Source organism: Hevea brasiliensis, chromosome 7, assembly GCF_030052815.1.
Source record: "Hevea brasiliensis isolate MT/VB/25A 57/8 chromosome 7, ASM3005281v1, whole genome shotgun sequence".
NCBI classification, from domain to species: Eukaryota; Viridiplantae; Streptophyta; class Magnoliopsida; order Malpighiales; family Euphorbiaceae; genus Hevea; species Hevea brasiliensis.
This window is the reverse complement of record NC_079499.1, coordinates 34,978,676-35,000,835: the sequence shown is the minus strand read 5'-3', so window position 1 is coordinate 35,000,835 and position 22,160 is coordinate 34,978,676.

Below are 22,160 nucleotides of genomic sequence, written 5' to 3'. Positions count from 1 at the left end.
TGAACCATAATGATGTTATTTCATGTTTGGTTTATGGAATATTAATGTTGAATTGTGTTAGTTGTTATGGCATTTTGGGTATATGTATGATGGTGTGAAGTTGGACATGTAAATGAGCATGAATAGGTAGTTAAATTGTTATAATTGAATTTGACAAATTCTGCACTTTGTGGTGTATGTTGAATGTGATTGTAAGCTACCAAAATGATAAAAAATATGTGGTAAAATATGTTTAGGTTATGGTACAAACCAGATTGGGTAAGAATGTGTGAATTGGTAAATGCTAAAAGTGAGCTTTGATGAGTAATAAAGAAAGTGCAATAGGGCAGTATGCATTTTGGCCTAGAACTTTAAGTGTGTGTCTCCAATTGGTATGAGACCAATTGGAGGTGAAACTAGGCACAAAATATGCCAACTTTCATGAAGGAAGTTTGCCAAAATTCTGCTTGTAAGGTAACTTGAAAAGTGACCAAATCCGGATTAGTGCAATTAAGGCCTAAAAACTGACCATTTGGGCAGCAGTTAGTGTTTTGGCCATAACTCACTCAAAACAGGTCCAATTGACCTGAAATTTTGACCATGAATGGTTAAGACCCATATCTACAAGTATTATGAAGACACTAAAGCCCATAAATGACCATAAGCAAGTCAAACAGCTTGCACAACTTCGGGTCCAAAAACTGGCCGAACCAAAAATGGCCTAAAGTGACCAATTTTGATGCAATTTGACCAGCAATAGTAAAATGACTATAACTTCGTCTACATAACTCAGAATGACATGAAATTTTTCCCCGCGTTCCATAAGACATAGATCTACAAGTTTGTAGTTTAGACCAAAAGCCGAAAACCAAGGGAACTAGGTCGTCCGGCTAGGTTAAACTAGTATCCCGGAATCTAGCAAGTTGCAATAAAACGCAGTATACATGGGAATGAAATTGGTAACATGTACCAACCCTAAAAGACTATCGAATGTGACATATTAGTAACATTAAAACCTAATTTCTAGAATGCATCGAGGGTCTACATATTAGGTTGACTAAGCAAATAATAGAATTCAATGAATTAATTATCAAGCATTATCGTTAGAAACAGTTTAAATGAGTACTGAAACACTTCAAATTGTGTTTCTCAGTTAGCAAAGACTCAGGGAAAGGGAAGGAAACACTGAGTCAAGGCCAAGAGACAATTATCAGAGGTCTGTGCACAACGGCTATTTCTTTTGAATTTTTCAATTGAAATGAATTATGACTATTATACATTATTATTTTAAATTGTGTTTGTGCACAACAGATATTTCTTTCGAATTTTCAATTGAAATAAATTATGACTGTTTGTATATTATTGTTTTCAATTATGGAAATGTGTTTGAATGGATACTTATTCTTAAAAAGCATTGTAAATGGTTTGAAACTGTGGAAAAAATTGATTTAGTATGATTTGTGAAATTTTGAAGTTAATTATGAATTGTGTTGCCATTTTGTGAATGAATTTATGACTTTAGAAATTTATTGGATTCTCACGAATCATTTGAATAAAATGTTTGGAATTGATTTTGTGTTCACACTTAGCCTGACAGTAACATATCATTCCTTCTCCATTTATGGGGTTGTGATCGTTTATTTTCTTTCTCCATTTATGGAGTTGTGATCGTTTATTTTTCTCCCTCTCTAGTTTACCAGTTAAGGTGATCGGATGAGTTCTCATTATATAGCTAGCTCCCTTCCTCATTGATTTCGATTAGTGGGGTTGTGATTGCTTTGTCGTGGTGTACAACGCGGCATTGATGGGAAATTTTGTGTCATGGCTTAAGTTGTGTATGAATTGGCAACACTGTGTTCGTAAATTATTTGACTAAATTGTGTTATTATGAGCTTTGATAATTTGTGAAATGGAGTTTAAATTCTTATTGACATTCACTATCTTTTAAATTTAACTACGTTTTGATTACTGAGATTTATTGTGATATTGTGTTAAATTCCTTATGACATTCATTGTCTTGAATTTAACTATGGTTTTACGTATCCATCATTTATATGATTTATGAATTGTGATTTAAAGTTATATTTGGTTAATGTTGTGCACCACTGAGACATTGTCTCAGCGATAGCTTTTCACTGCTGTCGCAGGTAGACAGATTGACAGGACAGCAAACTAGACTGCTAGTACATTCAGCGAGAAATCATCGGGTATATTGAGTATACCACATTTTGCATTTTGTACTATAATGTATGTTCACTGTATATATATATTGTTCTTGATTTTGAGCAGTTGTAAATTAAAATTGTACATCGAAGTTGTAAAGTAAATTATGAGTATTTTGACTTATAAAATTTGTATTATATTTCTTTTATCTCAGTCTTTAAAAAATTATTATGCATTTGAGTTGAAAAAGATATTGTGTTGTTTAACTGTTGAAGTAGAGATTGAGAATTATATTGAAGTGCTTTTACAGGTTTTCTGAAGAATTGTTTTATTCAAAATACAGAAGGCACTCTGCTAAAATTTTTAAAGAAATTCCTAATAATTCAAATGTGTTTTCTCTTTCATTTAAGTTCAAAAAAAAAATTTTTTTAACACCTGATAATAGTGCTCACCACTGTAAAAAAAAAAGTAAGAAAAGTTTTAAAATCCCTTGTAGTGTATTTAATGGGTTATCAGTAGACGAAGTTGGTAATTCATTAGGTATACTACGGGATCATGTTATGCCTTACAGAGGGGTAGGGTGTGACACAGTCAATCAATCTATTGAGGCTGAGGTGCAAGGGGATGCCCCAGGCCTACACAATGTCAGTGGTTCAAGAAGACCACCGCAGCATCGTAGTTTCTGCTCGCTCGCTCAGCAGATGGCTGCAATATTCCAACAAATGGCTAGTAATGTGCCTACTCAAGTCCCAATACAGACACCAGTGGTACAACCACAGTCTCCTACTAGGCAGTATGACAAATTGATGAAATATGGGGCTACAGAGTTCAAGGGGACAGTAGATCCTCTAGAAGCAGAACAGTGGTTAGAAAGGATGGATAGGGTATTCAAGAAACTGCATTGCACGGAGGAGCTCAGATTCGAATACTCAGTATCTTTGCTACAGGGGGATGCTTATGACTAGTGGGAAACCATTCCCCACAGTCTGGTAGAACCTGTAGTGCTAAAATGGAATGACTTTCTCAGGGAATTCAGGCAAAAATATGTCCCTGATGCTTATGTAGACCAGAAGCTATAAGAGTTCCTAAGTCTGAAACAGGAGAACATATCAGTGGCTGAGTATGAAAGAGAATTTTTCCGCCTAAGCCATTATGCAGTAAGTCTACTTTCTACCAGCAGGGAGAAATGCAAGAGGTTTGAAACTGGCTTGAAGCCCAGTATCAAATTACAAGTGGTCGGATTCAAACACACTAACTTCTCTTAACTTGTTTTTCAAGCCCTAGAGTTGGAAAGAATTGAGTCTGAAGCTGCTCCTGAAAAAAAGAAATCCGAGAAGATAGTGAAAGAGGGAAAAACTGCAGAACAGAGTTCCAGTGGTCCTACTGGAAAAAGGAATAACCATGGGGGACATGACAGAGGTGGCAAGAAGTCTAGTAGGGAAAGATATTCAGGACAGAAGCCTCCCCTATCTGGTCAGCAGAGTACCAGAGGTTCCTACCCTCCCCGCTAATGTGAAACCTGTGGAAGAAATCATGGTGGGATATGCTATAAGGCTATTGGAGCCTGTTATAACTGTGGAGGCATAGGACACTTTGCCAAGGACTACACCAGTAGTCGTAAAGTTGGACCACCTCCTACTACTATAGAAGGGTCAGTTCAGAGCCCTGTCACTAGAAGTTCACAACCACCTAGCAGAGGTAGAGGCAGGGGTAGAGGTAGCCCAGTAGGCAGCCAAGGCACAGTGAAACATTCAGAGCAAGATAGTGCTCCAGTCAAAGTCTATGCAATGAGACAGAGAGAAGAGGCCGAGACATCTGATGTTGTGGCTGGTACCTTCTCAACTATTAATCAAGATGTGTTTGTGTTATTTGATCCAGGTTCTACCCATTCTTATGTGAGTGCTAGCATCATTGATTGCATTACTGTTCTATGTACAAAAATGGACTTTGAGGTGCTAGTAACAAGTTCACTAGGACAGGAAGTTAGGGTTAATAAAATGTATAGATATTGTCCTTTGGTGATCCAAGGACACACTTTTCTATCTGATTTCATTGAAATGCCCTTCAGAGATTATGATATCATCTTGGGCATGGATTGGTTAGCTAGGCATCTTGCCATGATTGGATCAGAGGTCAAGACAGTCACTTTCGGTCTCCCTCAGTACAGTGATGTGGTAACACATGGGGAGAGGCAGTTATTGCTATCAAACATCATTTCGGCTGCACTAGCCAGAAAAATGATCAGAAAGGGGTGTGAAGCATACTTGGCACATGTGGTAGACACCCAAGTGGGGAGTCTAGCATTGAAGGACATCCCTACAGTATATGACTTTCCAGATGTGTTTCCTGATGAATTGCCAGGATTACCTCCGGAAAGAGAAGTGCAGTTTGAAATTAATGTTATGCCTGGTGTGGATCCAATCTCCACAACACCATACAGAATGGCACCAGCAGAGTTGAAGGAGTTGAAGATACAGTTGCAAGAATTACTTGAAAAGGGCTTCATCCGCCCTAGTGTGTCACCTTGGGGAGCGCTAGTATTGTTTGTTAAGAAGAAGGATGTCACTCTTCACTTATGTATTGACTACCGGCAGTTGAATAAGGTGACAATAAAGAACAGATATCTGTTGCCTCGCATTGATGATCTATTTGACCAGTTGAAGGGTGCAGTGGTATTCTCCAAAATTGATTTGCGATCTGGTTATTATCAGTTGAAGGTGCAAGAGCAGAGTATTCCAAAAACTGCTTTCAGAACTTGGTATGGCCTCTATGAGTTTCTAGTAATGCCATTCGGGTTAACAAATGCTTCAGGTGCTTTTATGGATCTGATGAACACTATCTTTAGACCATATCTCGATCAATTTGTGGTGGTGTTTATTATTGACATTTTGATATATTCGAGGAATGCAGAGGAGCATGACAGACATCTGTGGATTGTACTACAGACTTTAAGGGAGAAATAGCTATACGCCAAATTATCGAAGTGTGAATTTTGGCTGAAAGAAATCTCCCTTTGGGACATGTTGTGTCAGCTGAAGGGATCAAGGTAGATTCCAGCAAGGTAGAAGCTATCATTAATTGGAAGCCACCCAGGAATATCATAGAAATTCGCAGTTTTATGGGTTTAGCTGGATATTACCGTCGGTTTGTGAAAGGGTTTTCTATGTTATCTTCTCCACTGACCAAACTGCTTTGGAAAGATGTAAAATTTCAGTGGACAGATAAATGTCAGCAAAGTTTTGATGAGTTGAAGAGGTGTTTGACTGAAGCTCCAGTTCTCACTTTACATACTCCGATTAAAGAATACACAGTTTATAGTGATGCTTCTCACAATGGGTTAGGCTGTGTACTGATGCAAGATCGAAATGTCATTGCTTATGCATCACGTCAGCTGAAACCGCATGAGAGGAACTGCCCAACACATGATCTGGAGCTAGCAGCTACTGTTTTTTCTCTGAAGATCTGGAGACACTATTTGTATGGGGAGAAATGCTACATTTACATAGATCACAAGAGCTTGAAGTATTTGGGCACCCAGAAGGAAGGCAGAGGAGATGGTTAGAACTCATTAAAGATTATGATTGCTTAATAGACTATCAGCCAGGCAAAGAAAATGTGGTGGCTGATGCCTTAAGTTGCAAGACTATGGCAAGTCTCAGAGTTTCTCCTTTGTCCACGGTATATGAGTTGAAAGCACAGCATGCCAGTTTAGAGATTGATGATGAGGGACAGACAGTAGTTGCATGGCATGTACAGCCAGTGTTGATTGATCAGATCAGAATGGCTACTCAGAGTGATGTTAAATATCAGAAGCTACTGAAAGAAGTCCAGCAGGGCAAGAAACCTGAATTTTCTGTGAGAGATGATGGTTTATTGCTATATCAGTGCAGAATGTGTGTTCCTAGTGATGTGGAATTGAGACAGATAATTATGAAGGAAGCACATGAGTCTCCATTTGCTATGCACCCTGGTGGAACTAAAATGTACAGAGGGCTGAAAGAGCATTACTGGTGGATGGGTATGAAGAGAGATATAGCTGAATTTGTTTCCAAATGCCTAACTTGTCAGCAAGTAAAGGCAGAACATCAAGTTCCAGCTGGTTTGTTACATCCTTTGTCAGTGGAAATGGGAACGAATAACTATGGATTTTGTTACAGGACTTCCAAGGACACAGAATAGTCATGATGCAGTATGGGTTATAGTTGATAGATTGACCAAGTCTGCTCACTTTTTGCCAGTGCAGATGGACTATAGCCTAGAAAGATTGGCCAGATTTTACATATATGAGATTGTAAAACTGAATGGAGTGCCAGTATCAATTGTGTCTGACAGAGATCCTAGGTTCACTTCTAGATTCTGGGGTAGTCTTCAGAGAGCCCTAGGAACTAGATTGAACTTTAGCACAACATTCCACCCACAGACAGATGGCCAGTCTGAAAGGGTTATTCAGATATTGAAGGATATGCTACGGGCTTGTGTGATTGAGTTTGAAGGTAGTTGGGATATACACTTGCCTTTGATTGAGTTTGCTTATAACAACAGCTATCAATCAAGCATTGGGATGCCTCCATATGAAGCTTTGTATGGCAGAAAGTGTAGAACTCCCTTATGTTGGGATGAAGTAGGTGAAAGGAAGATGATTGGGCCACAAATTGTTTAGCTGACAGAGGAAAAGATCAGATTGATCAGAGATAGACTCAAGGCTGCGTCAGACCGTCAGAAGTCCTATGTTGATCTGAAGATAAGAGATATTGAAAATGCAGTGGGTGATAGAGTATTCCTCAAAGTTTCTCCTTGGAAGAGGATTATGAGATTTGGCAGAAAGGGGAAACTGAGTCCTCGTTTCATCAGACCATATAAAGTTCTGGAAAGAGTGGGTCCTTTGGCATATCAACTGGCATTACCTCCAGAGCTAGCAAGGATACACAGTGTATTCCATGTGTCCATGTTAAGGAGGTATATATCTGACCCATCTCATGTACTATCAGTTGAAGAGATTGAGGTAAATCCAAACCTCTCATATGAGGAAGAACCCATAGAAATTCTGGCATATGAGGTGAAGCAGCTGAGGAACAAACAGATACACCTGGTTAAAGTGCTGTGGAACCATCATTTAGGCCAGGAACCTACTTGGAAATGTGAAGAGGATATGAGGAGACAACACCCACAGCTGTTCAGAGACTAATGCTAGGTAAAATTTAACACCCCTATGTTCAGTAGTGCGTTCTACTGTTCCTGTGACTAGTGTTGTCTGGACAGCTAGGATGCCTAGAACTACACTTCGATATCAGTGAGTAGACATAAAATAATGAAATACAAGAAAAGAAAATACAAGAAAAACAAAGGAAAAATAATAGCAAAGAAATGTAACCAAGTTAAGCGAGCCGAGAACCCTAGCGATGGGTGATCGTACTGGGAAGTCACGGCGTGGACCGTTGACTAGCCCTGGACAGCGGGGAACCCTGGAAAATATTTTTAGGACTCAAATAAAAATTTATTGAAGTATAAATATCATTGAAATATCAAAGAAAAATTAATTAATTAGTACAAAGAAAAGTGAGAAATCGAAAAACGGACAAAAACCCGGTATTACCAAAAAATCAGGAATGTAACCCGAACAGGGGAATTGTTGTCATTTGACACCCCGAGTTATCTTTTGACCTAAATGTCCATTAAAAACACATGATATTACACTTGGAAAATATAATGAAAAATTAATTTAGTAGTACCTAATGTAAATAACAAAAATGGAGTGTAAATGGAGTAATTATCACTTAAAACTTATTAAATTATTATCCTAGCATGAGTGGAGCACTATGGGAATTAAAGTATACACTAAGTGGGCAGATTTCTTCCACTAAACTTCATCTTCAACCTTTCTCCTTACCCATGCCGAAATGAACTCCCTCACAACCTCCATGGCCGAAACTTGAAGGAACTTCATCATCTCCTCCATTCCACCTCCAAACACCAAAGTTGCTTCATTAATTTTGATCCCCACTTCACAAGGAAGAAATAGATACCAAAATCAAGGGAGATTAGTGAAGATTTAACAAGTCCCAACAATAGGTAAGTTTGTGTTTTTTATTATTGCTTTGTTAAAGTTTGTAAGGATGTTATGGGTGTTTGATTTATAGAGAAATTTTTGAGGTTTGATGTGTAAAGGGGGAAGTGTACTTTTGGCAGCCATGGAAACATCTTGAAGACAGTTTATTTTTGCTTGTAAATGGTGAATTAAAGGATTGATTAAATCTATATTGTGTAGGAAATTATTTGGGTGATGTATACTTAGTATATGTGGATGTGTATTAAAATTTGAATGCTTGGAAATTATGGGAATGTAATGCATGAAATGGCAGCCTGGTTTGGTGAACCATAAGGATATTATTTCATGTTTGGATTGTAGAATATTAATGTTAAATTGTGTTGGTTATTATGGCAGTTTGGGTATGTGTGTGATAGTGTGAAGTTGGACATGTAAAAGTGTTATGGTTAGGTGATTAAATTATTGTAAATTTGGTTTGAAAATTCTGTACTAAATGGTGCACATTGAATGTAATTGTAAGCTTCCAAAATGACCTATAATATGTTTTGAATTATGTTTAGGTTATGGTACAACCAGAATTGGCTTGAATGTTGAGTTTGGTAAGTGTTAAAAGTGATCCTTGATGTGTATGAAGGAAATGCAATAAGGCAGTTTGAGTTTTAGCCCTAGAACTTTAAGTGTGTGGCTCCAATTGGTATGAGACCAATTGGAGGTGAAACTAGGCACAAAATTTGCCAACTTTCATGAAGGAAGCATGCCAAAATTCTGCTTGCAAGATAGCTTGAAAAATAACCAAATCCGGATTAAGTGCAAATAAGTCCTGAAAATTGACCATTTGGGCAGCAGTTAGTGTTTAGGCCATAACTCACTCAAAACAGGTCCAATTGACCTGAAATTTTGACCATAAATAGTTAATACCCATATCTACAAGTCTTTTGAAGATACCAAAACACAGAAATGACCATAAGCAAGTCAAACAGCTTGCACAATTTCGGGTCAAAAAACTGGCCGAACCAAAATTGACCTAAAATGACCTAAAATGACCATTTTTAGTGCAATTTAACCAGCAATAGTAAAATGACCACAACTTGGTCTACATAACTCAGAATGACCTAAAATTTTTCCCCGCATACAATAAGACATAGATCTACAAGTTTGTAGTTTTGACCGAAACCCGAAAACTGAGGGAACTAGGTCGTCCGGCTAGGTCAAACTAGTATCCCGGAATCCAGCAAATTGTAAGGAAATGCAGTATACATGGAACTGAAATTGGTAACATGTACCAACCCTAAAAGACTATCGAATGTGACATATTAGTAACACTAAAACCTAATTTACCTAAAATGCACCGAGGGTCGATATATTAGGTTGATTAAGCAAATAATATCATTCAGTGAATTACTTATCAAGCATTATCGTTAGAGACAGTTTAAATGAATACTGAAACACTTCAAATTGTGTTTCTCAGTGAGCAAAGACTCAGGGAAAGGGAAGGAAACACTGAGTCAAGACCAGGAGACAGTTATCAAAGGTTTGTGCATAACAGCTATTTCTTTTGAATTTTTCAATTGAAATGAATTATGACTATTTGTACATTATTGTTTTAAATTGTGGAAATGTGTTTGAATGAATATTTATTGCTTGAAAAGCATTGTAAATGGTTTGAAACTATGAAAAATTGTTTGAATGATATTGATGGATACTTATTGATTGAAAAGCATTGGAAATGATTTGAAACCGCAGCTATCATGTATATTGATTGTATTCCTCGCTAGCTTGTCTAGTAGGACGAATTGAATTCCCTCTCTGGCTGAAGTGTTGAGGTGTGCGCCTATTGAGGACGAATCAAATGAGTACTCATATTTTTGCTAGCTAGCTATGTTATTCCTCATTAGCCATCAGCTTCTGGGACGAATTGAATACCTCATTAGCCATCGGCTTTTGGGACAAATTGAACTTTGGAACATGATTAAGATGTGTGTGTTTTATTGATATGTATTATGAGATTGTGAAATGGAGTTAAATTTTTATTGACATTCACTGTCTTTTGAATTTAATCATGATTTGATTTATTGAAATTATTGTGATATTGAGAAATGGAGTTTAAATTCTTGTTGACATTTACTGTCTTGAATTTAACTATGGTTTTAAGTATCCACTATTTATTTAACTTATGATTTGTGATTTAAAGTTGTATTTGGTTAATGTTGTGCACCACTGAGATATTGTCTCAGCGATAGCTTTTTATTGCTGTCGCAGGTAGACAGACGGACAGGACAGCAGATTAGGCTGCTAGTACATCTAGCGAGAGATTATCGGGTATAATGAGTATACCACATTTTGCATTTTGTACTTTAATGTATGACCACTGTATGTACATATCGTTCTTGGTTTTGAGCAGTTGTAAATTAAAATTGTACATTGAAGTTGTAAAGTAAATTATGAGATATTTTGGCTTGTAAAATTTGTACTGTATTTCTTTATCTCAGCCTTTGAAAAATTATTGTGGATTGAGTTGAAAAACATATTGTGTTGAATTTTGTTAGAGTTTGAGACTGAGCAAAATATTGAAGTGTTTTTTTTTACAGGTTTTTGAAGAACTGTTTTATCCAAATTATAGAGGGCACTCTAACAAAATTTTTACAGAAATTACTAATAGTCTAAATGTTTTAACTATTTCAAGTCAGTTCACAAAAGTTTTTAACACCTGTAAATAGTGCTCACCACTGTAAAAGAAGTAAGAAAAGTTTTGAAAATCCCTTGTAGTGCATTTAATGGGTTATCAGTAGGCGAAGTTGGTAATTCATTAGGTATACTACGGGATCATGTTATGCCTTACAGAGGGGTATGGTGTGACAACACTTGTCTCTGCTGGTAGTAAGTAGGCCTCCTGCACAGCAACTCAATTGGGAGAACTCTCTTTCATACTTTGCTACTGTCCTATCCTCCTATCTCAAACCCAGAAATTCCTAGAGTTTTATATCAATATAGGTGTTAGGAATATATTTCTATTTAAATTCTCTAAGAAAATCTCCCCAAGTCAAAATAGGAGGCTCCATTAGACTATTTGGGACAATTTTCCACCATTCATAGGCATTCTTCTGAAGCAATGAAACTGCATACTCAAATCTCAATGCATCTATACACTGCAGCTTCTTGAAAACTCTGTCCATTCTTTCTAACCACTGTTCTACCTCTAGTGGGTCTACAGTACACTTAAATTCAATAGCTCCATACTTCATTATCTTCTAATATTGCCTCAATGGCGATTGTGCCTGTACATTACCAACCATTTGCTAGAAAAATACAGCCATCTACTGAGTAAAATGAGTAGGAAACTGCACTAGAGGGACTTGCACAGCTGGCCCTTATGCACCCTGAGGGGCTGGAGACTCTCTCTGAACTTCAACCGCTACTGATTATTCCTCAAAGTTATCCCCCTCTTCCATACTACTACGTAAAGATCTCTACCTCCTAGACAACCAACACAAGAAAATCTACTCATTAGTTCATTTCCAAGATGTAAATATATTATATGTATCAATCTATAACATTTGAGCTGTTATACTTATCAAGAAAATATTTTTAGTATGTAAATCAAATCTTGCTCTGATACCACCAAAACATGTCACAACTTACCCTTTCATAAAATATGGCATGCTCCTATAATATGCCTAATGAATTACCGAAACACCCTCTACCAATAATCCATTAAACATATTACAAGGGATTTAACGATTTCAAATTCATTTTGCAAGTGAAACTGGTCAATAAAAGGTTTAATAGTTATTCTAAGGTTTAAGAAAAATACCATGAAATTAATTTTTTTTAAAATAAGTATTTTTAAAACTTTAATAAATTCGATGAAAATCTAGCGTCATGACAGCTAAAAATCTGTCTACCTAAAAATTTTAAACCTGTTAAAACAAACTGTAGCAATATATTTATAATACCAAATTTATCAAATCAACATTTTAGCAACTGCTTTTCTCATTCACAATCAAAAGAAATAAATCCTTATAAATTTACATTCATTTGATAATAATAAAATAATATTACATCACCTTTATATAACTCCTCGAATATTTCTTGCATACATATATTCATTATTTACATCAGAGAAAAAAAAAACAAAAATTGAAAAGTATAACCTTAGAATTATACCCCGCTTGCAAAAGAATGCGGCGTCTATTATGCTCACTCGGCGGTCTTTTCCTTTCCTTTACCTGCGATGGCATAAAAAAAAAACCATTGCTGAGTACAAAGACTCAGTGGTACACAACTATCAATTTATAAAACCTCATGTAAAACTTAAATATCATTTCATAATAAAATATTTCTTTTATTCAGCAATTCATGAAACACAAAAATAAATACAAAACTTTCAATAACACATTTCTTATACCATTTGAAAATAGTTACTATTGCCAACATCTCACAGTTTATACAATGACACAAAATTTCCAATCAATGCCATCTTATACACCATGACAAAGCTATCTCAACCCCAACTAACCAAAACTAATTAGGGAGGCAAAGCTAGCTAGCAAATATGAGTACACCCATTCGATCTTAACCTCATCTGATGAGCTAGAGAGGGAGGATAATATAACCAATCTCAACCCCATAAGTGAAGGAGGAACCTATCCAATCTCAACCTCATAAAGTGAGGGAGGAAATCAAAGTCTGTCATGCCAACCGTGGTTTTAAAATAATTTTGAAACAATTTCCATTCAAATAAACAAACATTTCAAATCATCACATATGGTTGACAACACATCAATTTAACAAACACTTCTAAATCACATACATCCGGCTACCCCTGTGCTATAATATAATAAATGCCCAAATGCCCTCCTTTTCATCACAATAATAAATCCTTTTCAACATTCAAAATGTTCTCAAAATAGTATAAATAATTCTCAATCAATCACACAATATTTTTTTTTTTGAAAAAGGAGATTCACATTTGAGCTTGTAGAAAATCTATTCTTTTCATTTGCAAATTTAAAACACAAGAAAGTTATAGTTGCGCACAGACCTTATCTTAGGCTCTTTTCTTTGATTTATTTCTCCCTTTACTTCTAACTTATCTTCTCCATTGAAACACAAAATTTCAAAAGCTTCAATACTTATTCTAACTTCCACTAGTAACTAACCAAAAAATTCCTACTGAAATTCCCAAAATAACTACAAATTCTAACTATTCCACCAACAATCAACTCAGGTAAAAGCAAAAAGTAGCTTGTGCTTTCTTCATAAGATTTTTAAATTTATGTCTTACCTTTCATTTGGTTTTTGAATCACTTGATTATGATTTATAGATCACAATTTATGACCAAATAAGTAGGATATAGTCAGATTGCCTTTTTCTTCCAGAATACAGGACCAACTTTGGACAGGTCTTAGAACTCAATTTCAATCAAGTTTCAGTCATAATTTATCAAATTGGCCTTTATGAAAGTTGTTCCTCTGTGTCTTAGCTTTCCAACAAGGTAAGATTCACTTCATTTGGAATTTTACACAGTGAGTTTTGTCTAAACAAGTAGGACATGTTCAGATCTATTCTTTACTAATCGCAGGATAAGTTTTGGGTTGTTTTTGGAGTCCATATTTGAACAAGTTGCAATTAGAATTTGTCATTTGGTTCTTCAGAAAAGTTATTTCTTTATGTATTAGATTTTTAACAAATTAAGAATCACCTCATTTGGGGTTTCCCAGAGTGAGTTATATCCATTTTAATCAGGATTGTTTAGGGTGCCTAGCTCCTAGGTTCTAGGTTTTATAACTCAACATCTAGCAATTATTCAATGTATTTACACACAGAATTCAGGCAAATTGTCTTCATGAAAGTTTTAGATTATATTGTAGCTTCAATTTGCCATAAGTTTTAGGTCATTTGGAATTAATAGAACTCAAGATATGGACTTAAAATTGCAGTATAGTCAAATTCAGTCAGATTACTTTACGTGCCTATTCATAATGCCTACTTCCACATATACAAGCAACATAATTCCCAACAAGCAATACATCATTTATACATACTAAGCATCTTTTTTCTATCTATAAATTAGATATATACACTCAATTTTTCCAAAAACCCTAATTGGCATAAAATCGTAAGAAATAACTTTAAAAGCAATTAAGGTATTAAGAGTACACATACCCAAATTTAAGCTCCTAATCTTTGCTTGGCTCTTTAATATCACCTCTAATCAACTTTATTGCTCTTCTCTTGAGTTTTTCCCCAACTTGGTTACTTGGTAACCTTCCTAATCCTTGAAATTTCTTGCTTTACAATGGCACTCTCACTAAAGTGAAGCTTAATTATACTAATTGGAGTGATGGAAGTTGAGATTTGAGTGAGAACTCAAGCTTGAAGAAACAAAAATGATGGAAGGGAGAAAAGAGTCGGTTTGACATCTTGAAGAAGAAGAAGAAGATGATGGCTTTTATCTCTATAATTAGATATTTATATTATTTAATTTCCTAGTGATAAACTTATAAATATTGGTGAATGGCAAACTTATAATTATGCTGAAATTCATAATCATTACATTTGACTATTCTTTTAATTATGTTTAATTTTTCTAATCATGATTAGTTAAATTAATCCCACTTTATTAAGTTAATTAATCTCATTTTTTTTTGTTAATATTTGACCTTTAAATTTAATTGATCAAATTTTGCTATTACCGGGTTTCTGTTCATCTTTTCCATAATGCCCGATAAGTCCCTAACTTCGTTTTTCACTTTGATTTTTTGCTTTTCTTATTTGAACTTATTTGTTTTCATTTCTTTTGTAGCACCCCTATGTTCGGTAGTGCGTTCTACTGTTCCGGTGACCAGTGTCTGTCCGGATAGCTAGAATGCTTGGAACTACACTTAAATTTAGTGAGAATACATAAAATAATGAAACACAATAGAGGAAAATACAAGAAAAACAAAGGAAAAACAAGAGCAATAAAATATAACTAAGTTAAACGAGCCAAAAACCATAGCAATGGGTGACCGCACCAAGAAGTTGCAGCGAGGACCGTTGACTAGCTCTGGACCGTGAAAAACCCTGGAAAATATTTTTAAGACTTTAATAAACATCTATTAAAGTATAAATGACATTGGAAATGTCAGAGAAAAATTAATTAATTAGTACAAAGAAAAATAAAAAATCGAGAAACCGACAAAAATTGATGTTACCGAAAAATCAGGAATACAAATCGAATAGGGGCATTGTGGTCATTTGACACCCCGAGTTGCCTTTTGACCTAAATTTCCATTTAAAATAAATGATATTAAACTTTGAAAATATCATGAAAAGTAAAATTGTGGTACATTATAGGAATAGTAAAAGAATTGATGCAAAATGTGTGAATTGTGAAACTTTGATTTATTAAATCTTAAAACTAAGTTAGTGCTCCACTAAGGGGAATTAATGGACATTAAAATACAACATTTGGGACAGAAGATATCATCATCTTCAACCTTTCAACATTCAGCCGAAACCAATCCTCCATGGAAGCTCCATAGCCAAACCTCATGCAAGCCACTTGCACTCCCATTCTAAGCTTCATTTCACCATAGTTTCTTCACTAAAGTTGGTCTATATACCTTGGGAAAGATATATGGAGCAAGAAAGAAAGGTTTTGATGAGTTTTTAACAAGCTTCAAAATAGGTAACTGCTTGTTTTCCATTTTTGCTTCATTAAAGTTTGTGTGGGTGTTGTGGTGAGTTGATTTATGAAGAAACTTTGAGGTTTTAATGAGTTATTGGAAAGCACTGTTTTTGGCAGCCATGGAATATCAAGGTTAATGAATTATTTCTTCATGTAAATGGTATTTTGAGGTATTGATTTAAGTGCTTAAATGTATAGGAGTTGATTTACCATGTATATAGTTTGAATTATAAGTTTGAAAAGTTAAAATGGAAGCTTGATGTATATGAACAATTGGGCAGCCTTGTGATGCATGGTAGAGTGTTTAAATTCATGAAATAGTTTAGTGAATTATGGTACCAAGGATGACAGCATATGTATATGATTTAGTAGAGAATATATATGTAATTTGATGATGGAAGTTATGTGTAATGGTTAGGAGTGTTATGTGTATATGTTGTTATAAATGGACTTTGTAATTTGGGATTTATATTTGGTGTATTTAAGGTCATTGTATTCTGCCCAAAGTGACTATAATATGAAGTGATAAATGGTTGTGGTATGATACAAATGCAGAATTTGGTTTGGGAATGAAGTTATAGCTAGTTGAATACGTGATTGGTTTGGTGTTTTAAAAAGGTATTAAGGGCAGTATGTGTTTTAGGCTATAAATGGAATTCTATGACTCCAATTGGTTTGAGGCCAATTGGAGGTGAAACTAGGCAAAAAATGTGCCAACTTTCATGTTGGAAACCTACCTAAATTCTGTCCAGAAAGTGACATGAAAATTGACCAAATCCAAATTGGTGACTTTGCAAACCTGAAAATTGACTATTTGAACAGCAGTCAGTATTTTGGCCATAATGTTAGTAGTATGCCCTATAGCATATCATTTAGTATGTATCTTGTACATCTTTTATTAATAAAAGGCATTTCCACTTTTCCGTTTACATAATATATTTATGTGTAATAGAAAAAGCCCATTGATATTTTATTAGAAATTCTATTCTTAAGTTGTTAAGAATATGAGTGACAGTATTTCTAACACAAAGTATCATAAATAGGTTCACAATCGAGGATACTTCATAATAAGGACATGACTTATCCAGAAAGATTGTATTCATGTTTGTTCCCAAGTTATTTATATGAGATATAAATAAAATGGAATGGTGAGTCTCATGCCATATAACAAACATGATAGGCACTTATACGTGATAAGTAGGCTGAACCAGTGACACTTATGACAAGCACGTGTGTTAGTAGTATGCCCTAGAGCATCTCATTTAGTATGTATCTTGTACATATGTTATTAATAAAAGGCATTTCCACTTTTTCGTTTACATAATATATTTATGTGTAATAGAAAATGTCCATTGATATTTTGTTAGAAATTTTATTCTTAAGTTGTTAAGAATATGAGTGATAGTATTTCTAGTACAAAGTATCATAAATAGGTTCACAATCGAGGATACTTCATAATAAGGACATGACTGATCCAGAAAGATTGTATTCATGTTTTTTCTCAAGTTATTTATATGAGATATAAATAAGATGGAATGGTGAGTCTCATGCCATATAACAAACATGATAGGCACTTATAAATGATAAGTAGGCCGAACCAGTGACACTTATGACAAGCACATGGAGTTTACTCTTGTTAATGTTTTGTTATAAATCATATCAGTGCATATAATCTTTAAACCCGAGATAGCACAGTTATCTTGTATATAGGTAGTTTGAGTTTGATACTGCTTTTATACTTGCACTGTGTATGGGTATATGGGCATGTGTTGGCTCCTACTAGTTATATATGGAGGTAGGTGTTGATCAAGATGGAATCTGTTCCTCTAAGTAAATAGAGATAAAATCCTATGTTCATTTAATTGTTCTTGATGTTTCAAGTTCCTGGCTAGGATAGATAGATTTATTCAGAAAAGAGTTTCTGATGAGAAAATCTTTTTAATCAAGAACTGGAATTAAAAGAAAACATAATATTCATAGCAAATGGAGTTTGACATAAACCATGACTCCAGCTTAAGTTGGGATTTTGTAACAGAGAGATTCTAGCGCATGGTAACATATGATTATAGGTTCATTTAAGGTAAACCTTATTACTAATTGGGTGGCCATGGCATGCTATGCTATGTGTTGACCACAATCTATGAGGTGCATAAAATGATTTAGAGAAATCATTTATGGTAAGAAAGAGTTCTGATGATATTAAGAGTTGATATCATGTCTCATTGCCAATTAGTGATGAGCCTAGTAAGTCACACATATACACAAGTTGTCACCTATTTAAATATGATTTAATTATTTAATTAAAGAGTTTAATTGATTAATTAAATAGGTTTGGTTTGCAATTAGATTGCAAAGTCCCTAGCATGACTTGAAATCAAATCTAGATTATTGGATGTATAGTATAAGTTAAATTTATATTTAAAGTGCTTAAATATGAATTTAATTAATGAGAAATTAATTAATATAGATTAATTAATTAATTTATATTTGATATAAATTAATTAGAAGAAGAAAAATAATTATTTTTGGTTGAGAACTCAAAATTAAGACACAGGGGCATTTTGGTCATTTCACAGTATGACACGTGGCACCATGAGATGGTGACACATGGGATTACACATAAGCTTGCCAAATGTTTTTTTTTAATCATGTAAGATGATTAAAATCAAGATTAAATATAGGTTTTACACTTGGCACAATGTGATTAGGTCACTTAAACCTAGAGCTAATCAAAGGGTGACTGTGGCAAGGGTTTAATGTGTTAACCTAGCTATATAAGTGTTGTTATGAAAAAGAAAAATACAACCAGCAGCCACTCCTCCTTTGTCACGCCATTTTGAGGCTCTCCATATATTCTTCTTCATCTCTTATCAATTCAAAGAGATTAGCCATCAATCTCTTGAATTAAAAAATACTAGAAATTGTTTCTAGTGTCCTGTTTACATCTCTAATCTCTTAAAAGGAAGAACTTGAATTTCTAATTAATAGAAAAAGCTTTGGAAGCTGTTCAAGGGCTGCCATAGGTGTTCTTGGTGTGGACAAGCTAGAGGGACAACATCTGGTGTTCTGAAGATGAATCTCAAAGGCACAGACACGCTGCAGTGCATCAAGAGGTTAGTGTAATCGTTCTTAATTTAATCTAGGGTTTTAAAATTAATCTGATTAATTTAAAAATCTTAAATGGCAAATACAGATCCGAAAACATATTAAAATCCAAAAACATATTAAAAGAGTTTTAATATGTTGTTTATCATTAAAATCAAATAGATAAAAATAAATCTTGCATGATGCATGTGACCCTAGGTAAAAATTTTTGAATTCAATGGTATAAACTTGTGTTTTTCAAGCTTCCGTTCCTTCAATTGGTATCAGAGCCACTATATTTGCCATTTAGATTGTTGATTATAGGATTTAATTGTTGAATTTGATCATGAGATGATTGATCCATTGTTGGTTGCAATGGATGTGTGGCGGCACACATGGTGAAGCCGCCATTGGTGGAGGAAACAAAGGTTCTTCAAGGTGGCGAAAGGTTTGCTTTCTAATTTACAATTGTTGTATGATCTAAAAGCTCATCCTATATCTAATTAAATTGTTTTATTAGAATTTTAATCACACAATTTAATTATGATTCAAATCAGAATTTTGAAAATTATTTGAATGTGATTCAAATCTGAATTTTAAAAGTTGTTTGAATGTAATTCAAATCTGAATTTTTAAAGTTGCTTGAATCATATTCAAATCTGAATTTTTAAAGTTGATTGAATAATATTCAGATCTGATTTTTTAAGAAATGTTTGAATGTGATTCAAATCTGATTTTTTAAGAAATGTTTGAATGTGATTCAAATCTGAATTTTTAAGGTTGTTTAAATATGATTCAAATATGAATTTTTAAATTTGTTTGAATGAGATTCAAATCTGAACTTTTAAATTTATTTGAATCATATTCAAATCTAGATTTTTAAGTTGAATATGAGATATTCAATTTAATTTAAGTATGTATGTTTTATTTAATTGTTAAATAGTGATATGCATGATGGATGATCATGGATTATAAAAGACCAATGTGATTGGATTTATTTTTTTTATGTTTCTTTGGGATTGTAAATTAATTAATTTGTTTTAATTTATTTTGGGCATGTATTATTAAGTTTGAAATAATTTTTGGGTTGTAATTTCATTTATTTAATTTCTTGTAAATTCACCTTGGCATGCCAAGGATTACTATGTAATAATGGATTATAAGAAATTCAAGGAGGTCAAGAGCATTGGTGGGACCAGTGGGAGGAATTCAAGATCAAGTGTTGATTATGTACTCCTTCAGCAACTCTTGTAAAACGAATGAATGAAATGCACCTAGGAATGCCCTGATTCAATTCTTGGTGGCTCAGAATTGAATCCCTTAGAAAGTCCATTATCATACCATATTTATTGCTTATCCATGATTGCATGAGATGTATGGGAATGTATGCAATTATATGATATATGCATGCTAAATGGATAATGTGCAAAGTGAGACCTAAATAGTAATAGGGATGACCATAAAATCTTCCAAACAAATGATTAAGTTGGATATGCTATAATTAAAGTAATTATAACATGGGCCCTCCATTGGAGCAATTATTTTTAAGAAATTTTAAATAGTTGCATAAGATACAATTAATTTAAGAGATTTTCTTAAGAATAATTATTCAGCATGAGATGTTGTAAATATGTAAATGGTTTGGTAGCCAATATTGGATGTACTTGAGGACATTAAAATTATTTGCATAATTACTAGCTCAATGGGATCAACTTAACTAATGCAAGATAAGTCAATAATGGATGTACCGGAGATTTTGAGCATTAGGGGCTAGGTAAAGGATTGAACCTCACATGAGATGTGATGGGCAAGGAGTTGCTCACTTATAGTTTATTGTAATTCCAATAATGGATGTACCTGAGGATGATCAATAGAATTATAAGAATTCAATCACCCACTAGAAATCCATCCAACTAGGATTTCCGTTTTCTACTTTGGAAGTGTAGGATTCGCTAAGTTAGTGGGAGGACTAATTTAATTAAAAGACCATAATCATTTTGGTTAATTTCATGATACATTTACTAATTAATCTGGTTATTTTCTATTGTTAATTTTCTGATAAAAACGAGCACAGAACAACCACCACCATCTAATATCCTTGCAAGTATACTTGATCGCAATAGGTTGACAGGACCTAATCTGTCTGATTGGCTAAGAAATTTGAAACCTGTCCTAAACCTTGAACATATAGGATATGTTCTAGATTCAAATGTTCCTGGTCCCTTACCTCCAGAGGCCACACAAGAGGAACATGAAAACTTTGGACAAGTGGAAGGAGCATGATATGAGTGCTAAGTGTTACATGCTTGCTTCCATAAGTAATGAGTTACAGAAGCATCATGAGAACATGTTGAGTGCGAGTGAGATCCTCCTTCACCTACAAGAGTTGTATGGTGAGCACAGCAGGAATGCTAGGTATGAGATATCTAGACAGCTATTCCGTATGAGAATGTTTGAGGGACAGAATGTTGGGGATCATGTCCACAAGATGATTCGGCTGATTGTGCAGTTGGAACATCTTGACTTCAACATGGATTTCCAACTATAGACAGATTTGATCCTTCAGTCCCTTCCTGAGTCTTTTGGGAATTTTGTGACAAATTTTCATATGACTCAATAGGAATGCACCTTAGCTGGTTTACTAAACATGCTGGTTATTGCCCAAAAGAATATGCCGGGCAATGAAGGAAAAGAGGTAGCTTTGATTGCATCTTCTTCTACTGGAAAGTCTAACAAGAAGAAGGGCAATAAGAAAAAGAAACCTCAGATTCTTGGTCCTTCCAAGAAAATAGCTAAACAGAAAAGGAAGACTAAAGCTGATGGAGGCAAAGGAAAGTGTTTCCACTGCCAAAAGGATGGGCACTGGAAAAGGAACCGCCTGAGTATCTTGCTTCTCTGAAGGACAAGAAGGATACACCTTCGGAAGGTATGTCCATATCTTGTTATTTAGATTCTGATGATACTCATAGTTCATCTACAGCTTGGGTTTTAGATACTGGTGCCAGTTCTCACATTTCTAATGATATGCAGGAACTAGCAAATAGTAGTAGCTTGCATTCTCAAGATGTTAGAGTCTAGATTGGCAATGGCTCAACTGTTGAAGCTTTAACCATAGGATCTAAATCTTTTTATATGTTTGGACATGTTTTGTGTTTGGATAATATTTTATATGTACCTGATGCTTTTAAGAACATCATTTCTATATCTAGTTTGAC